We start from the raw sequence: 27,436 nt of genomic DNA, 5'->3' as shown, positions 1-27,436 counted from the left end.
AGGCTTTTCAGAGGCACTGGAGCAATTGGATAGCCATAGGCAAAAAAACAAACCTTGAACTAAATCTCACACCTTATACAAAAATTAACTAAAATGCAGCATGGACTTCATGTAGAATGTAAAATTTTTATTATTATTATTATACTTTAAGTTCTAGGGTACATGTGCACAACGTGCAGTTTTGTTACATATGTATACATGTGCCATGTTGGTGTGCTGCACTCATTAACTACTCATTTACATTAGGTATATCTCCTAATGCTATCCCTCCACCCCCCACCCCATGACAGACGCCGGTGTGTGATGTTCCCCACCCTGTGTCCAAGTGTTCTCATTGTTCAGTTCCCACCTATGAGTGAGAACATGCAGTGTTTGGTTTTCTGTCCTTGTGATAGTTTGCTCAGAATGATGGTTTCCAGGTCATTCATGTCTCTACAAAGGACATGAACTCATCCTTTTTGATGGCTGCATAGTATTCCATGGTGTATATGTGTCACATTTTCTTAATCCAGTCTATCATTGATGGACTTTTGGGTTGGTTCCAAGTCTTTGCTATTGTGAATAGTGCCACAATAAACATATATGTGCATTTGTCTTTATAGTAAGTAGCATGATTTATAGTCCTTTGGGTATACGCCCAGTAATGGGATGGCTGGGTCAAATGGTATTTCTAGTTCTAGATCCTTGAGGAATCACCACACTCTCTTCCACAATGGTTGAACTAGTTTACAGTCCCACCAACAGTGTAAAAGCGTTCCTATTTCTCCACATCCTCTCCAGCACCTGTTGTTTCCTGACTTTTTAATGATTGCCATTCTAACTGGTGTGAGATGGTATCTCATTGTGGTTTTGATTTGCATTCCTCTGATGGCCAGTGATGATGAGCATTTTTTCATGTGTCTGTTGGTTGCATAAATGTCTTCTTTTGAGAAGTGTCTGTTCATATCCTTTGCCCACTTTTTGATGGGGTTGTTTGATTTTTTCTTGTAAATTTGTTTAAGTTCTTTGTAGATTCTGGATATTAGCCAGATTTTAGGTTTTACATTTAAGTCTTTGATCTTTCTTGAATTAATTTTTGTGTAAGGTGTAAGGAAGAGATCCAGTTTCAGCTTTCTACATATGGCTAGCCAGTTTTCCCAGCACCATTTATTAAATAGGGAATCCTTTCCCTATTTCTTGTTTTTGTCAGGTTTGTCAAAGTTGAGATGCTTGTAGATGTGTGGTATTACTTCCGGAGGCTCTATTCTGTTCCATTGGTCTATATCTCTGTTTTGGTACCAGTACCATGATGTTTTGGTTACTGTAGCCTTGTAGTATAGTTTGAAGTCAGGTAGCATGATGCCTCCAGACTTGTTCTTTTGGCTTAGGATTGTCTTGGCAATGCGGGCTCTTTTTTGGTTCCATTTGAACTTTAAAGTAGTTTTTTCCAATTCTGTGAAGAAAGTCATTGGTAGCTTGATGGGGATGGCATTGAATCTATAAATTACCTTGGGCAGTATGGCCATTTTCACAATATTGAATGTTCTTCCATTTGTTTGTGTCCTCTTCTATTTCATTGAGCAGTGGTTTGTAGTTCTCCTTGAAGAGGTCCTTCACATCCCTTGTAAGTTGGATTCCTAGGTATTTTATTCTCTTTGAAGCAACTGTGAATGGGAGTTCACTCATGATTTGGCTCTTTGTTTGTCTGTTATTAGCATATAGGAATGCTTGTGATTTTTGCACTTGATTTTGTGTCCTGAGACTTTGCTGAAGTTGCTTATCAGCTTATGGAGATTTTGGGCTGAGACGATGGGGTTTTCTAAATGTCATCTGCAAACAGTGACAATTTGACTTCCTCTTTTCCTAATTTAATACCCTTTATTTCTTTCTCTTGCCTGATTGCCCTGGCCAGAATGTCCAACACTATGTTGAATAGGAGTGGTGAGAGAGGGCATCCCTGTCTTGTGCCAGTTTTCAAAGGGAATGCTTCCAATTTTTGCCCATTCAGTATGATATTGACTGTGGGTTTGTCATAAATAGCTCTTATTATTTTGAGATACGTCCAAATACCTAGTTTATTGACAATTTTTAGCATGAAGGGTTGTTGAATTTTGTTGAAGGCCTTTTCTGCATCTATGGAGATAATCATGTGGTTTTTGTCTTTGGTTCTGTTTACATGATGGATTACGTTTATTGATTTGCATATGTTGAACCAGCCTTGCATCCCAGGGATGAAGCCAACTTGATCGTGGTGGATAAGCTTTTTGATGTGTTGCTTGATTTGGTTTGCCAGTATTTTATTTAGGATTTTTGCATCAATGTTCATCAGGGACATCAATCTAAAATTATCTTTTGTTGTTGTGTCTCTGCCAGGCTTTGGTATCAGGATGATGTTGGCCTCATAAAATGAATTAGGGAGGATTCCCTCTTTTTCTATTGATTGGAATAGTTTCAGAAGGAATGGTACCAGCTCCTCTTTGTACCTCTGGTAGAATTTGGCTATGAATCCATCTGGTCCTGGACTTTTTTTGGTTGGTAGGATATTAATTATTCCCTCAATTTCAGAACCTGTTATTGGTCTATTCAGGGATTCAACTTCTTTCTGATTTAGTCTTGGGAGGGTATATGTGTCCAGGAATTTATCCATTTCTTCTGGATTTTCTAGTTTATTTGCTTAGAGGTGTGTATAGTATTCTCTGATGGTAGTTTGTATTTCTGTGGGATCAGTGGTGATATCCGCTTTATTATTTTTTATTGCGTCTATTTGATTCTTCTCTCTTTTCTTCTTTATTAGTCTTGCTAGCAGTCTATCAATTTTGTTGATCTTTTCAAAAAGCCAGCTCCTGGATTCATTGTTTTTTTAAGGGTTTTTGTGTCTTTATTTCCTTCCGTTTTGCTTTGATCTTAGTTATTTCTTGCCTTCTGCTAGCTTTTGAATGTGTTTGCTCTCGCATCTCTAGTTCTTTTAATTGTGATGTTAGGGTGTAAATTTTAGATCTTTCCTGCCTTCTCTTGTGTGCATTTAGTGCTATAAATTTCCCTCTACACACTGCTTTAAATTGTCCCAGAGATTCTGGTGTGTTGTGTCTTTGCTCTCATTGGTTTCAAAGAACATCTTTATTTCTCCCTTCATTTTGTTATGTACCCAGTAATCATTCAGGAACAGATTGTTCAGTTTCCACGTAGTTGAGAAGTTTTGAGTAAGTTTAACTCTGAATTCTAGTTTGATTGCACTGTGGTCTGAGAGACAATTTGTTATAATTTCTGTTCTTTTATATTTGCTGAGGAGTGCTTTACTTCCAACTATGTGGTAAACTTTGGAATAAGTGTGATGTGGTGCTGAGAAGAATGTATATTCTGTTGACTTGGGGTGGAGAGTTCTGTAGATGTCTATTAGGTTCACTTTGCGCAGAGCTGAGTTCAATTCCTGGATATCCTGGTTAACTTTCTGTCTTGTTGATCTGTCTAATGTTGACAGTGGGGTGTTAAAGTCTCCCATTATTATTGTGTGGGACTCTAAGTCTCTTTGTAGGTCTCTAAGGACTTGCTTTATGAATCTGGGTGCTCCTGTATTGGGTGCATATATATTTAGGATAGTTAGCTCTTCTTGTTGAGTCGATCCCTTTACCATTATGTAGCAGCCTTCTTTGTCTCTTTTGATCTTTGCTGTTTTAAAGTCTGCTTTATCAGAGACTAGGATTGCAACCCCTGCTTTTTTTTGTTTTCCATTTGCTTGGTAGATCTTCCTCCATCCCTTTATTTTGAGCCTATGTGTGTCTCTGCATGTGAGGTGGGTCTCCTGAATACAGCACACTGATGGGTCTTGACTCTTTATCCGATTTGCCAGTCTGTGTCTTTTAATTAGAGCACTTAGCCCATTTACATTTGAGGTTAATATTGTTATGTGTGAATTTGATCTTGTTATTAAGATGTTAGCTGGTTATTTTGCTCGTTAATTGATGCAGTTTCTTCCTAGCATTGATGGTCTTTACAATTTGGCATGTTTTTGCAGTGGCTGGTACTGGTTGTTCCTTTCCATGTTTAGTGCTTCCTTCAGGAGCTCTTGTAAGGCAGTCCTGGTGGTGACAAAATCTCTCAGCATTTGCTTGTCTGTAAAGGATTTTATTTCTCCTTCACTTATGAAGCTTAGTTTGGCTGGATATGAAATTCTGGGTTGAAAATTCTTTTCTTTAAGAATGTTGAAAATTGGCCCCCACTCTCTTCTGGCTTGTAGAGTTTCTGCCAAGGGATCCACTGTTAGTCTGATGGGCTTCCCTTTGTGGGTAACCCTACCTTTCTCTCTGGGTGCCTTTAACATTTTTTCCTTCATTTCAACTTTGGTGAATCTGACAATTATGTGTCTTGGAGTTGCTCTTCTCGAGGAGTATCTTAGTGGTGTTCTCTGTATTTCCTGAATTTGAATGTTGGCCTGCCTCACTAGGTTGGGGAAGTTCTCCTGGATAATATCCTGAAGAGTGTTTTCCAACTTGGTTCCATTCTCCCCGTCACTTGCAGGTACACCAATCAGACGTAGTTTTGGTCTTTTCACATAGTCCTCCCATATTTCTTGGAGGCTTTGTTCATTTCTTTTTACTTTTTTCTCTCTATGCTTCTCTTCTTGCTTCATTTCATTCATTTGATCTTAAATCACTGATAACCTTTCTTCCACTTGATCAAATCAGCTACTGAAGCTTGTGCATGCATCACATAGTTCTTGTGCTGTGGTTTTCAGCTCCATCAGGTCATTTAAGGACTTCTCTACACAGTTTATTCTAGTTAGCTATTTGTCTAATCTTTTTTCAAGGTTTTTAGTTTCTTTGCAATGGGTTAGAACATCCTCCTTTAACTCGGAGAAGTTTGTTATTACCAATGGTCTAAAGCCTTCTTCTCTCAACTCTTCAAAGTCATTCTCCATCCAGCTTTGTTCCGTTGCTGGCAAGGAGCTGCATTCCTTTGGAGGAGAAAAGGTGCTCTGATTTTTAGAATTTTTAGCTTTTCTGCTCTGGTTTCTCCCCATCTTTGTGGTTTTATCTACCTTTGGTCTTTGATGATGGTGACGTACAGATGGGGTATTGGTGTGGATGTCCTTTCTGTTTGTTAGTTTTCCTTCTAACAGTCAGGACCCTCAGCTGCAGGTCTGTTGGAATTTGCTGGAGGTCCACTCCAGACCCTGTTTGCCTGAGTATCACCAGTGGAAGCGGCAGAACAGCAAATATAGAAGAACGGCAAATGTTGCTGCATGATCCTTCCTCTAGAAGCTTCATCTCAGAGGGGCACCCAGCTGTATGAGGTGTCAGTCAGCCCCTACTGGGAGGTTTTTCCCAGTTAGGCTACTCAGGGGTCAGGGACCCACTTGAGGAGGCAGTCTGTCCATTCTCAGATCTCAAACTCCGTGCTGGGAGAAGTACTACTCTCTTCAAAGCTGTCAGACAGGGACGTTTAGGTCTGCAGAAGTTTCTGCTGCCTTTTGTTCAGCTATGCCCTGCCCCCAGAGGTGGAGTCTACAAAGGCAGACAGGCCTCCTTGAGCTGTGGTGGGCTCCACCCAGTTAGAGCTTCCCAACTGCTTTGTTTACCTACTCAAGCCTCAGCAATGGTGGATGCCCCTCCCCAAGCCTGGCTGCCACCTTGCAGTTCGATCTCAGACTGTTATGCTAGCAGTGAGCGAGGCTCCGTGGGCGTGGGACCCTCCGAGCCATGCACGGGATATAATCTCCTGGTGTACCGTTTGCTAAGGCAGTTGGAAAAGCACAGTATTAGGGTGGGAGTGTCCCAATTTTCCAGGTACCATCTGTCATGGCTTCCCTTTCCTAGGAAAGGGAATTCCCTGACCCCTTGTGCTTCCTGGGTGAGGCAATGCTCCGCCCTGCTCCATGGGCTGCACCCACTGTCTGACAAGCCCCAGTGAGATGAACCCAGTACCTCAGTTGGAAATGCAGAAATCACCCATCTTCCGTGTTGCTCACACTGGGATCTGCAGACTGGAGCTCTTCCTATTCAGCCATCTTGGAACCTAGTTTTCCCTAGAATGTAAAATTATAAAATTTTTAGGAAAAAAATTTTTGGGATCTAGGACTGGCAAAGAGTTCTTAGACTTGACACCAAAAACATGATCCATAAAAGAAAAAATTGATAAATTGGAGCTTGTCAAGATGATAAATTTTTGCTCCACAAAATACTCTGCTAAGAGGATGAAAATACAAGCTACAGACTGGGAGAGAATATTTGCAAATCACTTATCAAAACAGGGTTATTTAGAATATATAAAGAACTCTTGAATATCAACAGTAAAACAAGCAAACAAATAAAAAACTCCAATTAGAAAATGTGCAAAAGATAGAAACAAACATTTCAGGGGATATACAGATAGCATATAAGCACATAAAAAATTGTTCAACATTGTTGGCCATTAGGGAAATGCAAATTAAAACCACAGTGAGGTATTACTACATACTTATTAGAATGGCTAAATAAAACATAGTGACTACATCAAATACAGAGAAACTGGATCACTCAGACATTGCTGGTGAGAGTGTAAAATGATACGGTCATTCTGGAAAACAATTTGGCTGTTTCCTAAAAAACTATACATGCAACTACCATGCATTCCAGTAATTATACTCCTGGGCATTTATCCCAGGGAAATGAAAACATATGGTTATATAAAAACCTATAAGTCAGTGATAACTGCAGTTTTATTTGTAATAGCCCCAAACTGGAAATAACTCAGATAGCCTTCAATAGTTAAACAGTGGTACATGCACACCATGGAATTCTGCTCAGCAAGAAAGGAGTGAACCATTAATACATTTGGTAACTTGAATAAATCTCTAGGGAGCTATGCTATGTGAAAATAAAAACTAATCATACAGTGTGATCCCATTTATATAACATCCCTGAATGACAAAATTATAGAAATGGAGAACACAGATTTGTAATTGCCAGGGATTAAGAAGGTGGTGGGGGTGGGAGGGAAGTAGAGGTAGCTAAAGAGTGGAGTTTGAGGCATCCTTATGGTGACAGAAATGTTCTACATCATAACTGTATTAATGTCAATATTTGGGCTGTGCAGGAGTTTGAGATGAGCCTAGGGAACATAGTGAGACCTGAGACCCTATCTCTATGAGAGAGAGAGAGAGAGAAAAAGAAAGAAAGAAAGAAAGAAAGAAAGAAAGAAAGAAAGAAAGAAAGAAAGAAAGAAAGAAAGAAAGAAAGAAAGAAAGAAAGAAAGAATAAAGAAAGAGAAAGAAAGGAAAAAGAAAGGGAAAGAAAGAAAAAAGAGAAAGAAAAGAAAAAGAGAAAGAGAGAAAGAAAGAAGAAAGAGAAGAAGGAAAGAAGGAAAAAAAGAAAAGAAAAGAAAAAAATAGAAAATGAAAAAGATTAGCTGGGCATGGTGGTGCATGCCTGTAGTCCCAGCTCCTCAGGAGGCTGAGATGAGACGATCATTTGAACCCAGGAGATCAAGGCTGAAGTGAACTGTGATCACACAGTTGCACTCCAGCCTGGGTGATGGAGTGAGACTCTGACAAAAAAAAAAAAAAAAAAAAAAAAAAAATGCCAGGTTCTGATATACAATGGTCTTGCAAGATGTTACCATTGTGGGAAGGGGTACAAGAGATTTTTCTATTTTTTTTTTTTACATGTGCATGGGAATTTTTAATTATCTCCAAATGGAGGGGAAAAAAAGGTGTGGCTTGAACAGAATACCCTGCAATTTTGATTGCAAAATTCCATCTACAAACTGCTCAATGGTGCTTGTGTTTAGGAAAACACTTAGGTTTTCACTTAGGGAAGCTCCCCTTCCTCTCCATTCCCCCACAACCTACCTATGCTGTCTCTGTACACCTGGAGAGGTGATCCCCAGGAAGATGAGAGAAGGCTTTCAAAAGCCTTGTTGCAATTAGTAATAAAGCCAACTTGTTCCATTACAGGAGGGTTTCTGGTGGTCTTGGGCTCTGAAGGATTGACAAAAATGGAGTTTCACAAGATTCTTCAAAAGTCCTTGCTGCCTTAAGCAAGTACCCTTGACTCAGTAATGATGCATACATGTGGGACCCTGTTCATGGCTAGGCTCTGATATTTTGTTGAGAACTGTTAGCAATGTGTTTATTTTGTTTTCCTAGGAATAGATCCTTGGAGTCTTTCTAGTCTGTAAAACTTGTTGCAAATCTAGTCAGTTGGAAATATTGTTTTCTAGCCTCTAACATCTGTTCTATGATCTGTCTATTGTCCTAAGTGTTGTTTGTCTATACAAGGAAAAGTCCATAAGGAAAGGACAAGCCAAGTCCCCATAAGTCTGTCCTCTGGCTCCAGGGACTGAGAATTCAGGACTGACATGCTTCAGACAAACTTTGGCCTTTGGATAAACTTTGCGTCAGGTCACCATTTCAATACTTGTAAGGACTTCCTCTGTCTTATCTTTGTGAGTTTGAGAACTACTGTTTCTTTCGTTTCTCAGCCCTCATTGTAGACAATTGACCTTTGCCCAAATTCTGGAGACTCAAGATCGGAGAATCAAGGTCAGACAAGTGCCACCCTTACAGACCACTGCATCTCTGATGGGCTCCACTCAACCTAAAACGGCACTTCTTCCAGGCCAGATACCTGTTTCTTTGAGATTTCCGCAATGTAACACAAACGTGCATGTTTATCTCTACAGCGGGCACAGTTTCACCAAGGACAATCTGGAATTGCAATGGCCACCTTGAGGAACTTTTAATATAAACACGATGGTTTATTTTAGAGGCACTTTATAAAAGTGAAGAAACCTTCAAGAGGAGATTGTTCTGTTTGTCTAACAGTGATTCTTTTGTTTAAAGTTGGTGATAGCCCCTCCTTTTATTTCCATACTTTAGGAATTAGTAAGTGCTAGTTAATTGATAAAATCGCCAGGGGCTTAAACCAATTTTAATGTCACTCTTTTTGTATTCCAAAATCTATTCTTTTACATATAAACCTTCCTCCCTCTCTTTTCAGAGGGAACATCATTAGCCTTTTTTTTTTTTTTTTTTGGTGTTGATTTCTTATTCATCTGCAGCGGGCTCCCTTTTCTTTCTTTTTTTCCCTCTATTCCCCCTCCTCTCTTTCTCTCTTTTCCCCTGTCTTCAGAAATTAATCGTTACCTTATCAAATGACCCGTTCACTTTTTGTGTGCACATTCAAGGGATATCTAGTTCAGACAAGTAGTCAAAATGTCTGAAAAAAAAGGGGAAAAAATGTTATTAAACTGTGTTTCTTTCTGTGGGCACAAACACTAGATTTACATAGTAGCCTTTATTATAATTAAGAGAAAAGAAGAAAAGGCATTATATATAAGTTAAAAGATTACATGTTTGGCATGATTCAGAGTCTTCAAAAAATTACTTTAATACAAAAACTAGTGTCAGCCCAATCTTTTGTTTTCTACAAGGCCAAAGTTAAATTTTTTTTTATTAAACTGAATTTTCTACATTAGTTGTATGAGTTCAACAAGATTCCACTAGTTCTATAACTTGTCTAAATTTAGAATTTTATTTTAATATACATAAAATTGTATTAAACTAAAGTGAATGATAATAATAAACGCCTTTATAATTTTTATAAAATTCTTACAATGCTACAAATCATAAGTTTCATTTGTTAACTAAAATTGTAATTTCCTGATACTTAACTAACTTTAAGGACTTAGACAAATGGTTAATTGATAATAATCCTTTGGATGCCTACACAATTTCTAAATAAACATAAAAACACTGGTCATTAAATACAATTATGTTTATTTCTTAAAATGACAATAGATTAACAAAACATGCAAATTCCTTTGAATGACATCATATATTTATATATTGAAACTGTTTAAATTGTATGAAATAAATGCTAGTAGACCAAAAAATATCTAAGTAAATCATGTTTTCTCTCCTTTTTCTTTCGTGCCTAAAGAAAAGGAAGGTTGATTACTTTGGTTAAAGATGATAATTAACATAAATGTTTAATACAGAGAAACACAAATATGTATACAGAATAAATATCCTGTTGATTTTCTGTTTATTAGGAAAGTTGAAACCATTTATTCAGAGGGTAAATTTTATTTTGACATACATATTATTTTATCTAATAGATTTAATTTTAAAGCTATAGTTAAAATGTAAAACTTGAAATGTATTATCTATTTGTATATTTACATATCTGTGTATGCCTAAATGCATACATGTAAAGCCATATTAATAAATTCTGTACTGTAGAATGTTACATGAATGATGTACAAAAAGAGTAAAATTAGAATTGGAGTCTTTTTAATTTACAAAAATTAAGTTATGCTATGCCCATATTAGTGAATATTTCTTTTGTCAATAAAATATTCTGTTAACTTTCAGTGCTTTTGACACTTTTAAATCATTTTTTAAAAGACTCCTTGCTTTAATAAAATGTTGTTTCTAGTGACTATTGTTAATTGCTAACACATAGCAATTTTTTTACAATGTCATCTATAATTATTTCTGGACCCTAGATACTTATGACTTACATCTTGTCTCCTGGAACAACTATTCTTGATTCTTTCCAAAATTCAGGACCCAAATTCAGAATAATCAAGCTATTAATATGTCTTTTGTGTTTAAACTATCTTTGGGTTTACTGTAATGGCTATTAGGTAACACAAGATTTGTTTTGTCATCTATGAAAGGAAAGACAATGGGAATAATTAGATTTTCCAATATCCTTTGAATTTAAATTAATTTAAAATTATTATGAGAGCTCTTTTATTTACCAAACGTACTAATAAAAAGCTGATAAAAATATTTTTATTTTTCTGTTAATTATATTTAAGTAAAATATGCTAATATAAATATCTTTCAAGGATTAAACCATTTTTTGAGTTAAAAAAAGAATGCTCATGTTTAAGCACAAAGATTACTGTAATAACTGTGTATCAAAATATCTTTTTCCAAGATTCTTGATTAGCAACCCCACTTTTCTTTTTTGTCATAAGAAGTCTGAACAAACACTAGGGGCTTTGACTCAATGACATGGGACTCATCAAAAATCTATTGTTTATTTCAGTCTTTCATTAGCTCTAGTAGTCACAGCATAGTTGTCTAAGAGTTCTAGCAGCTGCAGCAAAGCTTGTGGAAGCTGGAGTGACTTTGTCAAACTAGTTCTGGGGTCTACACTAAACCTAATAATTCCCCTGATGTTTTATTGATAGACATAACTCAAAATTTTTCAGCTAGTCACTTAATCTCCTAGGATTAATTAATATTATTGTTATTATTATTGTTAATAATATTAATAATATTATTGTTAATAATATTATTGTTAATATTATTGTTATTAATATTGTTGGTTTCCCTTCAAATATCACCATTCATTACTATAACACTCTAAACCCAGTGACCCTCTTTCCTTCATCTGTAGAAAAAGAAGCTGATGATTGATTACCTCTGTTGAGGAACTCTCCATACCTTGCATGGACCTTCTATAGACTCCCTTGGATATCCATAATTTAACTTTGCTTGTTGTTGGTTCAGACTGAAAAAACAAACAAACGAACAAAAAGTAAAATTTGCCTAGTAGGATATGCTATCACTGACTTGTGATAGCAAGTCTAGGTAAAGCTTATATTTCAAAAGTAATATAAGCTTTACCTAGACATAAAATAAGTTCAGATGGCAAAATAAATTGCCCTCATCCAGACCTGCAAGCTGACAAAAGAAAAAAAGAATACTTATGCACTGATATAGGCATTTGATTTGGGATTAGTGCTGAATTCCAAATGCATTGAAAAAGAGGAGGTCTCCAATAACAAGTTCTGAAATTGAGGCAGTAATTAATAGCCTACCAACCAAAAAAAGCCCAGGAGCAGATGGATTCATAGCCGATTTCTACCAGAGGTACAAAGAGGAGCTGGTACCATTCCTTCTGAATCTATTCCAAACAATAGAAAAAGAGGGACTCCTCCCTGACTCATTTTATGAGGCCAGTATCATCCTGATACCAAAACCTGACAGAGACACAACGAAAAAAGAAAATTTCAGGCCAATTTCCCTGATGAACATCAATGTAAAAATCCTCAGTAAAATAGTGGCAAACTGAATCCAGCAGCACATCAAAAAGCTTATACATTACGATCCAGTTGGCTTCAGCCCTGGCATGCAAGACTGGTTCAACGTATGCAAATCAATAAACGTAATCCATCACAGAAACAGAACCAATGACAAAAACCACATGAATATCTTAATAGACGCAGAAAAGGCCTTTGATATAATTCAACACCTCTTTATGCTAAAAACTCTCAATAAACTAGATATTGATGAAACATAATCTCAAAATAATAAGAGCTATTTATGACAAACCCACAGCCAATATCATACTAAATGGGCAAAAGCTGGGAGCACTCCCTTTGAAAATACACATAAGACAAGGATGCCCTCTCTCACCACTCCTATTCAACATAGTATTGGATGTTCTGGCCAGGGCAATCAGGCAAGAGAAGGAAATAAAGGGTATCCAAATAGGAAGAGAGGAAGTTAAATTGTCTGTGTTTGCAGGTGACATGACTGTATATTTACAAAACCCCATCATCTCAGCCCAAAAACTCCTTCAGCAAAGCAAATTCAGCAAAGTATCAGGATACAAAATCAATGTGCAAAAATTACAAGCATTCCCATACACCAATAATAAACAAGCAGAGAGCTAAATCATGAGTGAACTCCCAGTCACAATTGCTACAAAGGAATAAAATACCTAGGAATACAACTTATAAGGGATGTGAAGGACCTCCTCAAGGAGAACTACAAACCACTGCTCAAGGAAATAAGAGAGGACACAAACAAATGGAAAAACATCCCATGCTCATGGATAGGAAGAATCAATATCATGAAAATGGCCATACTGCCCAAAGTAATTTACACATTCAGTGCTATGCCCATCAAGCTACTATTGAGTTTCTTCACAGAATTAGAAAAAAAACTACTTTAAATTTCATATGGAACCAAAAAAGAGCCCATATAGCCAAGACAATCCTAAGCAAAAAGAACAAAGTTGGAGGCATCATGCTACCTAACTTCAAACTATACTACAAGGCTACAGTAACCAAAACAGAGTGGTACTGGCACAAAAACAGATATATAGACCAATGGAACAGAACACAGGCCTCAGAAATAACACCACACATCTACAACCATCTGATCTTTGACAACTTGACAAAAACAAGCAATGGGGAAAGAATTCCCTATTTAATAAATGGTGTTGGAAAAACTGGCTAGCCATATACAGAAAACTGAACCTGGACTCCTTCCTTACACATTAAACAAAAATTAACTCAAGATAGATTAAAGACTTAAACGTAAAATCTAAAATCATAAAAACCCTAAAAGAAAACCTAGGCAATACATTCAGGACACAGGCATGGACAAAGACTTCATGACTGAAACACCAAAGCAAGGGCAACGAAAGCCAAAATTGACAAATGGGATCTAATTAAACTAAAGAGCTTCTGCACAGCAAAAGCAACTATCATCAGAGTGAACAGGCAACCTACAGAATGGGAGAAAATTTTTGCAATTTATCCATCTGACAAAGGGCTAATATCCAGATACAAGGAACTTAAACAAATTTATGAGAATAAACAAACAACCCCATCAAAAGTGGGCAAAGGATATGAACAGACACTTCTCAAAAGAAGACATTTATGCGGCCAACAAACATATGAAGAAAAGCTCATCATCACTGGTCATTAGAAAAATGCAAATCAAAACCACATTGAGGTACCATCTCATGCCAGTTAGAATGGTGATCATTAAAAAGTCAGGAAGCAACAGATGCTGGAGAGGATGTGGAGAAATAGGAATGCTTTTACACTGTTGGTGGGAGTGTAAATTAGTTTAGCCATTGTGGAAGGCAGTGTGGCAATTCCTCAAGGATTTAGAACCAGAAATACCTTTTGACCCAGCAATCCCATTACTGGATATATACCCAAAGGATTATAAATCATTGTACTATAAAGACACATTCACAAGTATGTTTATTGCAGCACTACTCAAAATAGCAAAGACTTGGAACCAACCCAAATGTCCATCAATGATAGACTGGATAAAGAAAATGTGGCACATATATGCCATGGAATACTATGCAGCCATAAGAAAGGATGAGTTCATGACCTTTGCAGGGATGTGGATGAAGCTGGAAACCATCATTCTGAGCAAACTAACACAGGAACAGAAAAGCAAACACCACATCTTCTCACTTATAAGTGGGAGTTGAATAATGAGAACACATGGACACAGGGAGGGGAACATCACACACCAGGGCCTATTGGCTGGTGGGTGGCTAGAGGACAGATAACCTTAGGAGAAATACCTAATGTAGATGACAGGTTGATGGGTGCAGCAAACCACCATGGCCTTTTCATACCTATGTAACAAACATGCACATGTATCCCATAACTTAAAAGTATGATTAAAAAAAAAGAAGAAGAGGTATCTTGACACTACAAGAACCCCTATAAAAAAGACGAAATCTCAGATACTTGGGAAGCTGAGGCAGGAGGATTGCTTGAACCCAGGAAGTTGAGGCTACTCTCAGCCATGATTGCACCATTGCACTCCAGAAAAATACGTCTGCTGAGGTCCTCACAAGCCTATCAACAAACTCTGATCCTTGAGGAGTGAGAACAAAAATTGGGCCTATCCTGGGTAAGAACAGTTACTTCAGAGACATTCCAGCCTGCTTAGCAGGACTTGTTTGACTTCACTGAAGGGATTTTCCCACCTCTAGTGACACACCCCCACAACCACGACCAAATAAAGAAAAAGGCGAATTCCTGTTGTAATTAACAATTTTTAAATTGCCAATATTAATACAGTTTCTGCTTCATCAGGACAGTCCTTCTTATGTGGGCATAAGGCTTATGGCCACCTGCCACACACTAACTTTACTGTGTATTCAGGAAAATTGTTAGAGAATTTCAGTTGTTTAAAACTACCACCCCTCCAGTGGATCATGTTTCCCTAAAAAGAATGCAAAGAAACCTCCAAAAAACTCAAGCACAGGCTACTTGAGAGAACTCTTCAGATGGAGGGCTGCATTCTTGTGTTGCATACTATGTGTTTTAGTTAGGGTTCTCCAGACAGACAGAACCAATAGGATATTATAGAATTATACATGATAGATAGATGATAGATAATTGATAGATGATAATTGATAGATAATAGATGATTGATAGATGATAGATTATAGATAATTGATAGATGATAGATATTTGATAGATGATGGATAATTGATAGATGATAATCGATAGATAATACATAGATGATTGATAGATGATAATCTACCAATTATCATCTATCAATCATCTACATAATAAGTAGATAGATGATAATAGGTAGATAGATAGATAGATAGATAGATAGATAGATAGATAGATAGATGAGAGGAGATTTATTAGGGGAATTGGCTCACACAATTATGGAGGCTGAGAAGTCCCACAACAGGCCGTCGGCAAGATAGAGACCCTGGAATGCTAACAGTGTGGCTCAGTCCCAGTTCGATGGCCTCAGAACCAGGTGTAATTCTCAGGCTGAGTTTGAAGGCCTGAGAACCCGGGGGCCCACTGGTGAAAGCCCTAGAGTCCTAAGGCCAAAGAACCTGGAGTTCTAATGAAAAAGGGCAGAAGGAGAAGAGTGTCCCAGCTCCAGGAGCAAGAGAGCAAATCCCTTTTTCTTATTTTTTGCTCTATTCTGGCCCCAAGCCAATCAGACAGTGCCCATCCATTGAGAGCAGAAGTTCCCCACACAGTCCACTGATTTACACAATAATCTCCTCTGGAAACACCCTCACAGACATATGCAGAAGTCATGCTGTACAAGTTCTCCAGGTATTCCTTAATCCAGTCAAGTTGACTTGACTATGCAAGCAATGACTACTACAGCTGGAAAGTATCATCTAAAACTTGTCTCTGAGCCTGAAAAAAGTCATAAATTATACTACTTCTGCTCTGGAAGCCTAGGTTTACACTTAAATTTGTAAGGCAAAGTTGTCGCGGATAATCACATAGCCTTAAATCTCTTCTTAGCTAGCCAAAGAGAAATTTGTGCTAACCACTTCTTGCTGCACCTGTATAAATACTACGGAGCAGCCCATGACTGTGGGAGGAAAGCCCATTGGACATCTAGAAAAGAACACACAGATTTTGGGGGACATATTTTCATTGCTTGGGTATGATAATCTGGGTCCCTGTTTTCAGAGTCTATTAGAAGAACTAGAAACCACTTTTGCTTCTGCAAAGTCCTGCTTCCTGGAATCTTATCCTCAAATTACCTAACATGAGCACAAATATTATAATATATGTAATTCCTGACTAACACCCTTTCCTGAGACACTGCAATTTCCAATGGTGTGCAAGAAGTCCATGAACCCAATTTTGTCAACTACAGCCATGTCTCTAATGGCCTTTGACTAGAAGACCTTGACCCTGAGAATCCATATAATGATCTAAAGAATAAAAGAGGTATGGTAAAGCAGTAGTTAATTTAACCCACCCCAAAAGGTGGTTTGTCAACATATTTCTGATGCAGCAAGAATATTTTTCAATTCTTCTTTAGACATCTATGTGAAGATAATACTCAAAAAACATGGTTGGCATGTAAATGATGTCAAAAAAAAAGAAAAGAGCTATTAATCCTTCAAGTTAGCACTTCCCACAGTATGTTCCACTAAACACCAATCCATGAGATGTTCTGTAAAAGAAAAGTTTTCTTGGTCAAATTAACCTGAGAAACATGGCAAGCTCTAATATGCCCCTCTTGGAGAGTCCCAGTACATTTTGAAGTTTCTATGAGGTCCTACAGAAAACAAACAAACAAAAAGCCTGATTTACACAGAATTTCCCTCTCTTTTTTTAACCTTGAAAACTTTTTTTGCATGCTAACACAGTCTAACATCTCACAGAACTAATGTTCTGCACAATCAGACTTGGGGGAATGATGATGTTGTTATGTAATTTATCTAGAAGATGTCATTTATCTACAATATAATGTTAACAGAAGAGAAAGGGAACTATCACCTAATAGGCTAGATCAACCAGCAAGGGAGTAAGGGAGCATGAGTTCAAGAGTTTGCAGTCAGGGAGCTCTAAGAAATTGCAATTGGGTAAATCAGCATTTCCAAGCATACCTTACTTCATTTGGAAAATGGAGGTTGTACTAGTTTCCTAGGGCTATCTTAACAAAGTATCACAAACACGGTAGCTTAAAACAACAGAAATTTATTCTCTGACAGTTCTGGAGGCCAGAAGTCTGTAATCAAGGTGTCAGCAGGGGATATGGTTTGGATCTGTGTTCACCCACATCTTATGTTCAATTGTAATCTCCAGTGTTGGAGGTGGGGCCTGGTGGGAGGTGATTGAATCATGGGAACAATTTCACATGATTGGTTTAGCACCATCCCCTCGGTGCTGTTCTCATGATAGTGAGTGAGTTCTTGTGAGTGAGTTCTCATGAGTGTTTAAAAGTGTATAGCACCTCCCCTTCTCTCTTCCTCCTGCTCCTGCCATGTAAGAGAACTGCTCCTGCTTCACCTTCCGCCATGAGTAAAAGCTCCCTGAGGCCTCCCCAGAAGCAGATGCCACCATGCTTCCTGTACAGCCTATGGAACCATGAGCCAATTAAACCTCTTTTCTTTATAAATCACCCAGTCTCAGGTATTTCTTTATAGCAGTGTGAGAATGGACTAATACAGCAGGGCTGTGCTTCCTTCGAAGGCTCTGGGGAAGAATCCCTCCTTTTCTCTTCTAGCTTCGGGTATTTACCAGCAATCCTTGGCATTTCTTGCCTTACAGAATGTGACTCCAATCTCTTGACTCTGTCATTATTGGCATTTTCCTTCTGTCTCTTCACATCATTTTTTCTCTGTGTTTCTGTGTCTTCTCCTTTTCTTATAAGGACACTAGTCATATTGGGCTTAGGGTCCACCATATTCAGTATGACTTCTTCTTAACATTACATCTGCAAAGAACTTATTTCCAAATAAGGCCACTTTCACAGGTACCTGGGGTTAGGACTTGGACATATTGTTTGGGGGTACATAACTGAACCACAGCAAGGATACGTAACATCTATTTCATAGAGTTGTTGTATTGTATGAGAGGTTGAGACACTGTGTGTGCTTCACAGGGTACTTGGCACTAAGTGCTCCCTCATTGTTCCATCTTTGTGAATGAATGTATGGATGATCTAACTTCAACACCTGTCATCCCATTAGCTACCAAGGATGAGCTGATGACATAAACTCTCACACTCACATAAGGTATAAAAAGTAAACTCCTCTTGATGTCTTTCTAGCAAGCATCAAGAGGAGTTTACTTTTTATACCTTATGTGAATGTGAGAGTTGATGCCATCTCTCTAGAGAAACACAGATTACTCTGATTATTCTGACATGTTCATAATGAGAATCTCTCAAGATTACCCCACTCCTTTACTCAAAGCCTATTTCTTCCATGGAACCCCTGATAACTCATCCACTCAGTGAAGTTTCTCTGGAAGAGGGACTATGGACCTGTCATCCCAGCATTTTGGGAGGCCAAGGTGGGAGGATCACTTGAGGCTCAGAGTTCAAGATCAGCCTGGCCAACATAGTGAGACCCCCCATCTCTACAAAAAGTAATTTAAAAAAATTAGCCAGGTATGGTGGTGTGCACCTATAGTCCTGGCTACTCAGGAGGCTGAGGCAAGAGGATTGCTTGAGCCCAGGAGTTTGAGGTTGCAATGAGGTATGCTCATGCCACTATACTTCAGTCTGGATGACAGAGTGAGACTGTCTGTAAAATAATTTTTTTAAAAGTGACTATGGATTATGAACTAGAAGAATGCAATAAAAGGAAACTTGAATACCCCATTATAATCCTCTAAATTTACAGAACAGAATTCTGGGTTAAAAATTAGTTCCCTTTCTGGCAAAGATTTCATGATGAAAATGCCAAAAGCAATTGCAACAAAAGCAAAAATTGATAAATAGGATGTAATTAAACTTAAAAGCTTCTGCACAGCAAAAGAAACTATCAACAGAGTAAACAGACAACCTACAGAATAGGAGAAAATTTTTGCAAGCTATTCATCTGACAAAGGTCTAATATCCAGCATCTATAAAGAACTTAAACCAACCTACAAGAAAAAAAACTTTGTTAAAAAGTAGACAAAGGACACGAACAGAAACTTTTCAAAAGAAGACATATTATTCATGTGGCCAATAAGCATATGAAAAAAACCTCAATATCACTGATCATTAGATAAATGCAAATCAAAAACACAATGAGATAACATTTCACACCAGTCAGAATGGCTATTATTAAAAAGTCAAAGAAAAACAGATTCTGGCGAGGTTGCAGAGAAAAGAAAATGCTTATACACTATTTGTGAGAGTGTAAATTTGTTCAGACATTGTGGAAAGCTGTCTGAGGATTCTTCAGAGAGCTAAGAACAGAACTACCATTTGACCCAGCAATTCCACTACTGGGTATATACCCAAAGGAATATAAATCATTTTATCATAAAGACACATGCATGCATATGTTCATTGCAGCACTATTCACAATAGCAAAGACATGTAATCAACCTAAATGCCCATCAATGGTAGACTGGATAAAGAAAATGTGGTACATATACACCATGGAATATTATGTAACCATAAAAAAGAATGAGATCATGTCCTTTGCAGGAACACGGATGGAGCTGGGGGCCATTATCCTTAGCAAACTTACATAGGAAGAGAAAACCAAATACCACAAGTTCTCACTTATATGGGAGCTAAATTATGAGAACAGATGGACACAAAGAGAAGAACAATAGACACTGGCATCTACCTGAGGGCGGATGGTGGGAGAAGGGAGAGAATCAGAAAAAATAGTTATTGGGTACTGAGCTTAGTATTTGAGTGACAAAATAATCTATACAAGAAATCCCTGTGACACGAATTTACCTATATAACAAACCTGCACATGTACCCCTGAATCTACAATAAAAGGTAAAAAAAATTAGTTCCCTATTAGTTTTGTGGGTGTAGTTCCCTATGAGTTCTATGGGTGTAAGTTGATTTCTTAAGAACTGATATGATGAAATTTCTCATGTGCAGAGCTAAGCATCCAAACCTATTTCTGAGTTGACTGCTGGGGCCTTAGTTCTGATTACATGGATAATGGCTCTCTCGTTTTGATGGATCTCAACAGCAAATCTGAGGTTCCTAGCTTAGATTGTAAGGTGAATTGTGAGGCCATTAGCTGGAATGGGGAGCACATACTGTAGAGCTAAGGAGACAGGTCAGGGTGGCAGATATAATTCAGGGAAATAGTCACATAGAGGCTGGAACTCTGTGAGCCTGACTCAGGAAAGCGAATACAACAAAACTAGAAGCTTGGAGATAGTGTCTTAACTCAATCTTACAGTGAATTATACTTTCTATCAGTTGGCAGGGCCAGGACAGCAGGACTAAATGCACAATCAGAAGGTACTCCGATGGAATACTAGAGGTGGTACAGGCAACTTGCACAAGCCAGGTCAATAAAGCGAATGTGGAGAGGGATTAATGTCACAATTATGTGTCAGCTCTGGATGGGTAGGGCACTAGAACCAGCGTTAACACACAGAGCCTAGGGCACAAGGAGACAAGGCATGAGAACTAAGACTGATATGGAATCAGTCAGAGGAATTTTTACATAAAGGTTTCATTACAAATGGCCTTTTATTGAAAAGGACAGTCTTGCCCTTTTCACATGGCCATATAGAACCTACTTTAGTCTTAAAGAACCTAACTTTAGAGCCAAGATTCTGTTAGAATCTTAGGGAAAGCTTACAGTTTAAGAAGTTAGAGAAGGGGCCGAAAAAGTAGATATAGATTTGAGAGCAATCAAGTCCTTAACTCTTTGACCATGAAGACCACCGCTTGTTCCATCTCAAGATCAACAGGGCTGTGAATTGCAGGGAAAGGGCAGCTCGAGAGAGGCAGGACCAAGCCCTGGACTCCTCCCTTGCTGGGATGTAGCAGGCCCTCAGGGACACTGTCAGTTACAGATGCTGGGGTAAGTTCCTTGTCAAAGGCAGGGCATGAAATCCAGCAGGCATGACCACAGACAAGAGATCACCAAAAACAATAGTAATAGGTGATCCACCACGGATTTGAGGGGAGCAGGTAGACCAAAAACAGACCCCAGCAATAAGGACCTCTTAAGCAACTGGGGAGGAAGGCAGACCTCATTGGGGAAGTCCATCTGTAAGAAGCAAGGCACTTACTACCAGGCCACAGTGCAAGGAGAAAACTTTAGACTTAGGAGGAGGCGTGACTAGTGCAGGTGGGCTGTGAGTCCCGAATTCTGAATTAGACAAAGCCTTGAGCGCAGAGACTCAGACCAAGAACGCCAAGACAAGGGTCCGTTTCCCCTAATGAACTGGGAACAACATCTCAGGAACAAAAGAGAAGTTTAATGTTAGAATTGAGGCACAAGATCAAGATCAGAGCAACGCCAAGGGCAACACTGAGTTCTAGAATTGTTTCAGTTCCTCTGCTTGAGGTTGGGGTTGGTTTTAGGCCCCACAGGGGGCTACATGGGAATGGGAAATGGGAGTGATAGATGGTTGTCAAGCAGCCGCAGTTGTAGGGAGAGTATAATCACAGAAGCCAGAGGCATTGATACTGAGAGCATCTTATTCCCCAGAAAGCTAAAGGAAAAAAATATATATACAAACATCCTTCCTAGAAACCTCATATAGCTAAAGGCTACCAGCAAAAAGCAGGGCCAGCCCACGTTCAAAATTCCATTTAGTTCAACACTTTCTCTTGAGAAACCTTTAAAATATTTTGATGTGCTTTCCTGCCAATATAAAATACATTTGACTACACCACACTGCAACATTTCACTAGACTGCAAAAAAAAAAGAAAAGAAAAGAAAGAAAGAAAAGAAAATTGTCGCTAGATGTGACTGTAAAAATTAGCCAGACCAATGAAGTATGCAACAGGAAGCTGAGAAATATATGAAGACGCAAATTCAAGGGAAACTGGGAAATTATTTGGCAGCATAATTTCCACGGCCTTAATGGGAGAGGAGTGAGCATGTGCACAGCTTACTGTACTGAAAGGGTATTCAGAACAAAGACAGAATGAAGACTTCATCTCCTGCAGCTTTGCTGGTAATTAAACAACGAAGAAGGGACAGGGAGCAGCAGCAGCAGATGGAGATTCCATATTTGAGTTAGGAAGAAAACGAAACATGCTGCGTGACCAGTTAAAGTCTGATGAGGGTGGATAGCTTACGTCAATGCTTAGAATGTTGTCACAGTGATAGCAAAGCTGCAACTGTTCCTGATTTCACAGATGCTATTTTTATTTATACTTAGAAAAATACATCTTTTGATAGATTCTCATGGGATCATTAGACATTGGCACAGACTCCTCCCCCACTAACCCCTCTCCGTCAACACTGACTATGGTCAGATGGGTTTGCCCAACTTTGGTTCCCAGATTTGAATCTGTGTCCTGCCCGCAGAGTCTGAAGACACATTGATTCAAACAAATCCAGAATAGCCGCAAGCAGTGTGCAATTAGACAATGAGCTGCCCTGACCTTGTGGCAAATTGCTACAGTGCAAATAACCTGGAGAACAGAGGTTGGTGCACTTTGCATCATCTTTACAAGGAAATAATGATAGGCTTCTGTGTAGAGCAGCCCTGAGACAGAGGCGGAAAACTGGTAGACCTGCCATGCGGAAGCCTCCCTAGTTGCTACTCAGTGACCTTCTGAGTATACTATTTGCTCACTGTCTCTGCCACCTGTAACTCCCACATTGGAAACCCTTCTGGTAAATTGGCATCAGGGTTCTTGACTTTCTGATTGCTACCCTCATGGCTCCTCACTTCAAGCCATCTGTCTTGGCCAAACCTGCCCAAGGGCTCCGGGGAAAGGCATTTCCTTTATCAGCTCCCCCCACCTCAAGCCACAGATGCTCCTTCATCCAACAAGGGGCAGCAACAGTGAGTTGTACTGCAGTTACTCTGTGCCGGGCACTCTGCCATGCTCCTTATGCTATTAACTCAATTAGTCCTCAAACAATCCTTGCTACTCTTACTTGATAACAGCTCTAGGTACTCTGATTTGATCATTTTATAGATGAGAAGACCAAAGTGCACAGGCATGGAATAGCTTGTGTGCCCAAATTCCCTTGCAAGTTAGTGGTAGGATGTGGCTTGAACCCAGTTGTCTGCTCAATCAAAACACTGTCCTGCTTCTCTGCGCCACATATACTCAGCCCTGTGTATATGACAGTGAAGAAAACATAATCTCAGACCAAAAGGAACCTCTGGGGTGATGAATGGGTCAAGCAAGTCAACAGGACAAAGCTCTATAGGAAGAAGGGCCCACAGAAAGAAACCTCAAGAGTGCTATGAGAATGCAGGGGAGGGGCCACACCAGCCTTGGGGAATGAGGGGAGTTTTTTAAGGTTTTGGGGGAGACAGATTGACTAAGGAGAGAGGGACAGGGACTCTGGGCAGTGGAAAACGATTTACAAAGGCCCCAAGTTGAGAGCACATGGCACGTTTGGGGAAGTGTAAGTAATATAGTAGAGCCTAGGTGAAGCATGCAAGGAGGATGGGTGGTCAGAGAGTGGTTCCAGAGGGGCCTTTCTCCATACCAAGGAATTGGGATTTCATCCTGAGGGCAGTGAGAGCCTCTGAAAGGTGGAGAGCAGATCTGCATTTTAGAGAGGTGATGCTGGCAGCAGATGAGGACAGTTTGGTGGAGGCAAGCTCAAGTACAGAGAGGTGAGTAGGGGTGCTCTTGTGATTGCGCAGAACAGAGAGGCTGCACAGACCTGGATGGGACTGAGAGCTATAAAGGAGTGAGAACTGACCAGACTGTGGATGGACTAAATATAGAGGGTCAGGGAAAAGGGAAGTCAAGGTTCCTCTCAGGTAGTAGGGGAAGGAAGTGGTGCCTTTCATTAATAAAAGGAACCTATGAAGAAGATGCTGGTTGGGCTGAAGAAATGGGAAGTTTAATTTGGGGCATTTTGGATTTGAGGCATTCAAGAAATAGGCAAATGGAGCTGTCCTGTTGCTCTGTATAGCTGGGGAGGAGGAACTAGGTGAACCTGATAAATGTAAGGCTGTCAGCACGTGATGGTAACTGAAGCCAGAGGAGTGGAGAGGGTCGCACAGCGGGGGTGTGAGAACAAAGGAGGATAGAACCCTGGGGAACACCAACAATTAAGGGACAGGCAGACAGAAGAGGCTGGAATGATGATTGAGAAAGGCTGGCCAAATGATACGAGGAGAGTAAAGAACACAATGCCAAGACTTGCTTTAAGGAGAAAAAGATTGCTTTAAGGAGAAGTGAGTGTTCAATGGGAATAAAAAGTAACAGGTGGACCCAGTCCGGTGGCTCATGCCTGTAATCCCAGCACTTTGGGAGGCTGAGGTGGGCAGATCACTTGAGGCCAGGAGTTTGAGACCAGCCTTGCCAACATGGTGAAACCTCATCTCTACTAAAAATACAAAAATTAGCCTCTCTGTACTTGGGCTTGCCTCCACCAAACTGTCCTCATCTACTGCCAGTGTCACCTCTCTAAAATGCAGATCTCCTCTCCACATTTCAGAGGCTCTCTCTGCCCTCAGGATAAAACCCCAATTCCTTGGTATGGAGAAATGTGGTGGTGCTTGCCTGTAATCCCAGATACTCAGGAGGCTGAGGCACAAGAAGAGCTTGAACCCTGAAGGCGGAGGTTGCAGCAGTGAGCCAAGATTGCGCCACTGCACTCCAGCCTGGGTGATAGAGTGAGACTCTGTCTCAAAAAAAAAAAAAAAAAAAAATAGTACCAGGCGATTCAGTAACAGGAAGGTTATCAGTAGAGGGGTGGTGTAGAAAGCTGAAGGCTTCCTGGAAGCTAATTAAAAAAAAAAAAGCAGCAGTTGAGACAGTGACCTCAGGAAGGAGAGAGGATGCTTTTGATTTCTGCAGCTACTGCAAAATGTTTGTTGCTGGAGAAAGAATTTGAGTCAGGGAGAGAGGATGTGTACTTCTCTCTGGGTCACCTTGACTCTTACTCTCAGTGCATCTTTCTCATGTAACTTTAGTTTCTTCCTCTGTTCATCTCTCCTCCTCTCTGAACGTCATACACTTGAGCCATAGTATGGTAGAATTTACAGTCTACCAGAAATCCAGGAGACCAGGCTTGACTCTCAACCTTCCCACTCTGTAGCTGTGTATCCTTTGCTCTCTGAGCATCAAATGCTAGTGATTCCTCCTACCAAACTCTGTGACCAACTGAAATTCTGTACCATTTCTTCTTGTTCTTTTGCACCTAGACACCCTGAAGCAGAGGACTCCGGTGTTGTTTTTTGGTCATTATCTTCTTCCTAATCTACAGCAATATGCCTTCCCTGCCCCACGCCCTCCACCTCAGAGGAGACCCTCCTTAGAATTTTACATGACTGAGATTAAGATCATTCATTCCTGCTCAGCAGCCTGTTCTACTGTTCTTTTCTCAAACTTCCTTTTCAGTCACTCTGTAGACTTCAATTCTCATGTCTTTGAAACCTCCACTCATCTGACTTCTGTAGCCCTGAGGCCTCATGGTTTTCCATTTCCTGACTGCTCACCCTTCTGACCACCAGTCACTTCACCTTTACCCTATTGTGGACACCCACTGGAGCCCCATCTTTGTCCTCGGCTCACCTCTGCCTATATTTCCTCAAAGGATTTACCCACCATGGAAACTTTGCACTGTTCCTTTGCCTCTGCCTCCCAGATATGCCTTTTGACAGCTCATATTTTCGTCTTATAGTTTGCAAAGAATTTTCTTTTCAGATATCTCATTTGCTCTACTAGCTATCCTTGAGACAGGCTAAATTGGCATTGTTATCTCTATTTTACAAATAAAGAAACAAATCTGGGACTAGGAGAGCTCAAATGGCTTTTCCTAAATTCTAACCTGAGCTATAGTTCCAACATTTTTAGTTGCCTACCGGATAGTCTTATTTGGAGATTCTGCCTCTACCTCAAACTCTGTCTGAATTTATCCATCTCCTCAAACTGATCTCACTCAGTTGGTAACCACTATTGGGATGTTTTCTTTAATTCTTTTCTCTTCTATACTTCACATTCAATCAATTGGCTGAGTTATCTCCCTTGTTTTTATATCACATTTCTTATACTTTGTCCCTACTCTATATGTACAATATCACTTTCCTAACCTCAGACTTTGTTAGCTGATGCCTAGAAACCATAGCATCATCTGTTTTTAGAGATTTAACCAGTAAAATCTATACACCATTGCTAGATGTAACCAATTAAAATGCAATTTTCATTTCACTCAGAGAGTGTAATTGCCTATCAGACCAAATGGAAATTCCTCAACCACAAATATGACTTTCCACCACTTGGTCCCAATCGTATCTGTATTCTCATATATGAGAGTCAGCACCAACTAGTGGAGCTGTACAATCAGGGAACAGATGGCAGAAAGAGCACAGAGGCCTGGGTTCTGGTCTGCCTTTTCTAAGTAGGTGACCTTGGATAGACAAATTACTTAGCTTCTTTGAGGGAAGCTTATCTATAAAATGAGGATAGGGTGACTGGCAAGATGGCTGAACAGGAACAGCTCCGGTCTGCAGCTCCCAGTAAGACCAATGCAGAAAGTGGGTGATTTCTGCATTTCCAACTGAGGTACCCAGCTCATCTCATTGGGACTGGTTAGACAGTGGGCACAGCCCATGGAGGGTGAGCAGAAGCAGAGTGGGGTATCGCCTCACCTGGGAAGTGCACGGGGTTGGGGAACTCCCTCCCCTAGCCAAGGGAAGCCTTGAGGGACTGTGCCATGGGGGATGATGCTATCTGGCCCAGATACTATGCTTTTTCCATGGTTTTTGCAACCTGCGGACTAGGAGAATCCCTCAGGTTCCTATACCACCAGGGCCCTGGGTTTCAACCACAAAACTTGGCTGCTGTTTGGGCAGATACTGAGCTAGCTGCAGGAATTTTTTTCTATGCCTCAGTGGAGCCTGGAATGCCAGCAAGACAGAACCATTCACTTTTCTGGAAAGGGGGCTGAAGCCAGGGAGCCAAGTGATCTTGCAGGTCACTTGTAGATGCATCCCCACAAAGCCCAGCAAGCTAAGATCCACTGGCTTGAAATTCTTGCTGCCCGCACAGCAGCAATCTGAAGTCAACCTGAGATGTGTGAGCTTGGTGGGGGAGGGGTGTCCACCATTACTGAGGCTTGGGTAGGTGGTTTTCCCCTCACAGTGTAAACAAAGCTGCCAGGAAGTTCGAACTGGCAGAGCCCACCATAGCACAGCAAAGTTGCTATAGCCAGACTGCCTGTCTAGATTCCTCATCTCTGGGCAGGGCATCTCTGAAAGAAAGGCAGAAGCCCCAGTTAGGGGCTTATAGATAAAGCTCCCATGTCTCTGGGACAGAGCACCTGGGGGAAGGGGTGGCTG

The 27,436-nt window shown here is 39.9% G+C and overlaps 1 protein-coding gene across 8 annotated transcripts in view; it reads right to left on the bottom strand.

Moving 5' to 3' along the window:
* Nucleotides 1–27,436, bottom strand: part of CYSLTR2 (cysteinyl leukotriene receptor 2) — a 93,557-nt gene that overhangs the window by 42,867 nt on the left and 23,254 nt on the right. For 3 of the 8 annotated variants that reach the window (XR_008670838.2, XR_008670839.2, XM_055359831.2), the window contains exons 2-4: nt 11,394–11,483; nt 9,101–9,173; nt 5,901–6,001 (exon numbers count right to left, since the gene is read on the bottom strand). The gene's annotated coding sequence lies outside the window, so the exon portion shown is untranslated. The remainder of the gene's footprint in view (nt 1–5,900; nt 6,002–9,100; nt 9,174–11,393; nt 11,484–27,436) is intronic. The other 5 variants (XR_008670841.2, XM_019039491.3, XR_008670840.2 and 2 more) reach the window with 3 other exon arrangements.

Source organism: Gorilla gorilla, chromosome 14 (genome assembly GCF_029281585.2).
Source record: "Gorilla gorilla gorilla isolate KB3781 chromosome 14, NHGRI_mGorGor1-v2.1_pri, whole genome shotgun sequence".
Classification (NCBI taxonomy): Eukaryota; Metazoa; Chordata; class Mammalia; order Primates; family Hominidae; genus Gorilla; species Gorilla gorilla.
The sequence above is the reverse complement of the archived record's forward strand: the minus strand, read 5'-3'. Positions and strand labels throughout refer to the sequence as shown.